The following is a 6,081-nucleotide window of genomic DNA, read 5'->3' on the forward strand; positions in this document are numbered from 1 at the left end:
CTAACTTCTATTGACCAGATACTTTCATCCTATGGTGTGAATATGTTCAATCCATGTGGCTTATATCAATTTATATTACCACTAGCAGTAGATGTTTTTTTTTATAGTTTCATCTACTTTACCAAAATTTGATAATTCAGTCTTTATATTTATAGTTATTTTTGTGGGTATATAAAGGCATCTAATTGTAGTTCTAACTATTTGCATTTCTTTTCCTACTACTGAGGTTGAGAACCTTTTCATTTGTTCATTATTAACTTGGATATTATATTTTTGTGTTGTGTTTTTTCAAGTCTTGTACATTCTTCTTATCAGTTGTATTACTGACCTGTTGGGTAGATACATGATATGTACATATTATGTACATACAATATATGTAATTTATATAATAGGAGAGAGAGAGAGCCTTTTATCAATATATGTGTTACTATAGTTTCCATCTGCAGCTTGACTTGTCATTCTATTCATGGTGTCTTGAGAAACAGAAGTCCCTAATTTTAAGGAGATTTAGCTAATCAATTTTTATAATGTCATACCTTATCTTTTTAGAGATCATGCTTTTTTTTTTTCAATTTAAGTAAGATTTATTGCATGCCTCCAGTGTGCATGGCCCTTTATTAGACACATTAAAATTTAGGCACAAAATAGACACAAGATCCCTGACCTCAGGACTTATGATCTAATTAGCAAAACACAAATTAGAAACAGTAGATAAAATGATTACATGTCAATGCTCAATGACTAGAGTCAAACAACATTAAAGAGCTGGAACATAAGTAATCCAAAATGGCATCTAATCCTAAAATCATTTATAAAATGTATTTAGCCTTAGAATCCATGGGACTTCAATTAAGTTTCACTGCAGATAAACAATCAAAAAGATGCAAATACACTGAAACACTTAAGAACCCTATTAATGACTTTTGTTATTTTAGGTCTTCTGTTTTCTAATTCTTATGGTCTGAAGCCTCCTCAATATCAATTTATCTGACAGAAGCATGTCATCTTGCTGTTCTAGATAATCTAGTAAATTTTCAGTCCATTTAAGTGCAGCTTTATGGCTAATATGCTTCTCTGGATTCAGTTCCGGTTTTCTAGTCTTACTGGAAGTCTTTTGCTCAGCAGCCTTGGCCTGGTCCTCAGGACTTTCACCGTCAGTGAGCACCTGACAACTTGAGTCATTACTTCGAGAGTCAAACCACTGATCAATATTCTCAATGTCAACTTGTTCACATTCTTCTGTATTCTGTAAAACCGTTGCTAAAGTAGCTGCTAAAATGGCTCCTTCATCAATGTTCATGCCCGAATTCTCTTCAACATCAGGGAGAAGTTTTTTCCAAGCTTTGGTTATGGTACTTGATTTTACCATGTTCCAAGCCCTTGATACTTCATAAACTGCATCCAACATCGTCAAATTCTTCCAAAACATTTTTGGGTCTACTTCTTTATCTATGTACTTCTGGAGAAGTCCTGCTCGGTAGTATCTTTTTACAGTGGCTAGAACTCCCTGACTCATAGGTTGAATTAAACTTGTGACATTTGGTGGCAAATATTTCACAATTATTCTGCCATCATCTGAACTCAACATTTCTTCATCAGGATGAGCTGGTGGGAAATCAAAAAGAAGCACTGCTTTTTCTAGAAGCCCTTTTGATTTCAAATGCTTCTGTACCTGTGGCACAAAGTATTCTTCAAACCACTGTCTGAAAACAGATTGAGATCTTAAGACCTCATTTTCTATCCTTTTTGTATTGAAATCTAAGTTGTTAATTATCTTGTGCTAGTAAATGCCTAAAATATTAGACCCTTAAAATGCTGGGCAAACACAAGCGTGTGGTGTTGACAATTAAGGAAAAGCCTGACATTATTAAGAAACTTATCCATGCACTTTTTTGACTGAAGTAAGTGACAGGAAAGTTTGAAAGGTCACAACCTTTGAATGCACAAGGTTTTTTTGCCTTCCTCACAACACAAAGATTAAGTTTGTGTAAACCTGTAGCATTTGCACAGCACATAATAACGATTCTCTCTCTGCTTGACCTATACCCAGAAGTACTTTGCTCATTTTCAAGAGCTAACATCCTTGATGGCAAGACATTTCCAGAAAAATCTCGTTTGATCAGCACCATAAATTTGCTCTGGTTTTATATTCTCTCTCTCAACAAATTCCTGAAAGTTCCCACAAAATTCACTGGCAGCAGTTTCATCTCCTTTTAATTTTGTTCCTTTACCAGCAGCCTTTGGAATACCATGGTGCTACTTAAATGGGGTTAGCCAGCCAGATGATGCATTAAAATCACCTTCCATTCCCAAAGTATCAAAAAAGAATTTGGCTTGTTTTGCACAAATTGTTCCAGACACTGGAATCCTGTTTGTTTTCTGCTGGTTAAACCACCCTATCATAACTCTATCGAGTTCTTCATATGTCGATGACTTCATAGATTTACATTTGGATATCCCACTAGTAGGATCTGAACTGTTTGCATAGTTTATAATCCTTTCTTTGTTCTTTTTTAATATCACGAACGGTGGATTCACCAATTCCATACACCACAGAAAGTTTTTTGAAAGAAATGCCTTCCTCAAGTTTCTTAATAATGTCAAGCTTTTCCTTGATTGTCAACACCACACGCTGGTGTTTGCCCAGCATTTTAAGGGTCTAATATTTTAGGCATTTACTAGCACAAGATAATTAACAACTTAGATTTCAATACAAAGAGAATAGAAAATGAGGTCTTAAGATTCTTTCCTTCCCTCACACATAGGACCTAGATGGATAATGTGATGCCCAATTTACAAATATGAATCCCTTCCCTTGCTGACCTGTTTGAAAAGTACAAGTTCTTACAATATCTGTCTCCAATTAACCCTATTTTTATCTTCCTCCTTACTTAGTATAAGTTCTTTTCATGAACTGCAATCTCACTGTAGGTTAGAATTTGAATCAATACTGTACTAGCAAGGTCTCTACAACAGTGTGATTGCATACTCAATTATTTCGATCATGGCTGGTAAGGTTTTTTGATAAAGCCTCTTAAGACTCAGGGAAACATTTTGAGAAATATGCAAGGGAATAAATAGCTTAAATCAAGAGAGGACTTGCAGAGCTGACATACAGGAAAATATAATGAAAAGCTCACCCCTGACTATGTGGTCTTTGTCAAGCAATGGATTGTATGGAATGCTGTCTCTTTAGGCAAGGGCTGCACTTTACCTGAATTGAGTGCAAATGGAAATCAAAAGCAAGCAAGGTAAGGTGAGCTGGACAGAAGTGAGCAGTGCCAGCAAGGCAAAAGCGGCCAGGCAGAAAATTCTGAACTTCAACGCGACTTATACCTAGTGGATTTGGCAACTGCAAAGGAGGAAGGAGTAAAGAGGCGATGTCACATTATTAAAGAAAGCATCAAAAAAGTTCATTGGTGGAAATTAGGCCCTGATGTAAAGGCTATGGGGTGGGAAGCTCGCTGAAGATGGTGATACGATAATCCCGGTGAAAGATGATCCTCAATGGGCCAACAGAAGTAGTTCCTGTGGGGGGCGTATAGGTACTCGGAGCCTCGGAAAACCTCATGAAATTAAGAGGTCAGAGAGAGCCGTGTTAGGAAGGGCCTCTTCCCGCCGGGCGAGCCCCAGAGCGCGGGACGTCTTTCCTCCAGCAGAGGGAGCTCGGATTCCGCCGTGGACGCCGGCGACCCGGGTGTCCCCGCCGAGCCAGCCGGCCCGCCGGCCCGGGACGCGGCCAGACCGCACCAAGAGCAAATGGAGTCTCTCAGATTATGCTTTTTTTTGTATTTTCTAGAAAGCATTTGTTTTATGGTTCATTCACACTAGGATGTATTATGCACCTGGAATTAATTTTTGTGTACAATGTAATGATGAATCAAATTCTACTTCTCAAATGATGTCTTGGTGACTGTCCACTACTCTATATAACCACCATTGTCAGAAATCAAGTCTCCGTGTCTGCACGGTCAATTATTAGACTTCATATTCTGTTTCATTGATATACTTGTATATACTTCTACCAACTTACATTGTCTTAATGATTGTTACTTTATAATGAAATGTGACATTTAGTAAAGCACATTTTCCCACTTTGCTGCTGTTTTTTAAATGTCCTGGTTATTTTTGAGGGTTTTTCCATTTAAATTTCAGAATCATCTTTGCAATCTTCACAAAAAAACATTCTAGGATTTTAATTGAGGTTATAATAAATTGATATGGCAAGTTGGAGGAAATTGCCATGTTTATTGATCCCTGCCCATGATTTAACATTCCTTTAAGTAAGTCTTCTTTAATTTCTTTCTATAAATGTTTGACAGATTTGAGGTAGACATTTTTATATCTATCTCTTCAAATTTATTCCTAGATATATTACCTGTCACTATAAATGGCATCTGTGGCAGGCTGAACTTCCCCCCAAAGATACCTACAACCCTGGAAAATGTGGAAATTTACACATGTAATCAATGTTGTAAACATTCAGATAGAGAGATTATCTTGGATTGTTTGGGTGGACCCAATCTAATCACATGAGCCTTAAAATTATTTTTCTGTAGTTAAATGCAACAAAAGAAGTCAGAGAGATTTAAAGCATGAAAAGAACTACGTGCACCATTGCTGGGCGGTGGAGGAGGTGGCATGATAAGGAATGCTGTTGGTCTTAAGCTGAGAATTCAGCAAAGAAGGAAGACCTAAGCCCCACAACTAGATAAACTATGACAAAGACCTGAGAAAACTGAGAAGCAGAGTCTCCAGAGCCTCCAGAAAAAGAGCACGAACTTGGATTTTGACTGTGTCTGACACTAAGCAGAGGACTGATTGAGTCACACTGTGCCAGGACTTCTGAGCCATGAAAACATAATGAAAGGGTGCTGGTTTAAGCTGCTAAATTTGTAATAATTTCTGATAGCAGAAACTGAAAACTAATATGTTCTTAAAATTTTACTTTCAGTTGTTTCTGATAAACAAATACAGTTGATTTTTTTATACTGAATTTATATCTTTCTGCCTTCTAAGCTCATTTATTAATTCTGATAATGCGTCTATAGATGTTCTTGGATTTTCTATAAACAGAATCATACTTATGGTACTATTTGTTTTTCTTTCAAATCTTTATAACTTAAAAAACATATTGCATTTTCCAAGACCACCAATGTTAAACAGAAGTATAATTTAGAAGTAACAATGTTAAATAGAAGTATAATGGTGAAAACCTTGTCTGGCTCTTGATGTCCAAGAAAAAGTTTCCAATACTTTACCATTAACATGATGTTTATGCTGGTTTTGTTTGCTTCTTAGGTTTTGGGTTGTTTTTGGGGAAGATAGAAAGGATACATATTATTGGACTAGAAAAGATTTCTATTTCTCCAGTGATCTCAATTTTAATTAGCAGTAGCTCACACCTGTAATCCTCGCACCCTGGGGGAGCCAAGGCAGGTGGATGAGCTCAGGAGTTTGAGAGCAGCCTGAGCAAGAGTGAAACCCTGTCTCTACTAAAAAATATAAAAACTGAGGCAAGAGGATCACTTGAGCCTGAGAGTTTGAGGTTGCTGTGAGCCATGATGACATGATAGCACTCTACTCAGGGTGACAGAACAAGACTCTGTCTTTAAAAAAAAAAAAAATGATGACTTCTAGTTCCAGAGTTTCTATTTTCTACCTTTCCACATTTCAGCCCAAATTCTAATATTTGCATTTTATTTCTGAGGTCACTTAAAACATGCTATTATTCAAAATATAATTAAAATATATTGTTATACATATTTTAAACAATATAAATGTGGTAAATTTAAGAAATAATTTAATATTTAAATATATACAGTTGACTGTTGAACAATGTGGTTTTGAACCGGTTGGGTCGGTGTATACATGGATTGAAAAAACAGTATTTGCAGTATATAAAACCCATGAAATACAGAGTGCCAACTTTTGGATAGGTGGTTCCACAGGATTTGCATACACATGGATTTTGGTATACTCAGGGGTCCTGGTACTAATGCCCTGCATATACCCAGAAACCACTGTATTAACCTAAATCTAATTTCTAGAACAATATTTGAGCACACTTACTATAAAGTC

At 36.5% G+C, this 6,081-nt stretch overlaps 1 pseudogene; it reads right to left on the reverse strand.

Moving 5' to 3' along the window:
• Window positions 1–913: 913 nt before the first annotated feature.
• Window positions 914–2,650, reverse strand: LOC128562628 (tigger transposable element-derived protein 2-like; annotated as a pseudogene).
• Window positions 2,651–6,081: the final 3,431 nt, after the last annotated feature.

Source organism: Nycticebus coucang, chromosome 12, assembly GCF_027406575.1.
Source record: "Nycticebus coucang isolate mNycCou1 chromosome 12, mNycCou1.pri, whole genome shotgun sequence".
NCBI lineage: Eukaryota > Metazoa > Chordata > Mammalia > Primates > Lorisidae > Nycticebus > Nycticebus coucang.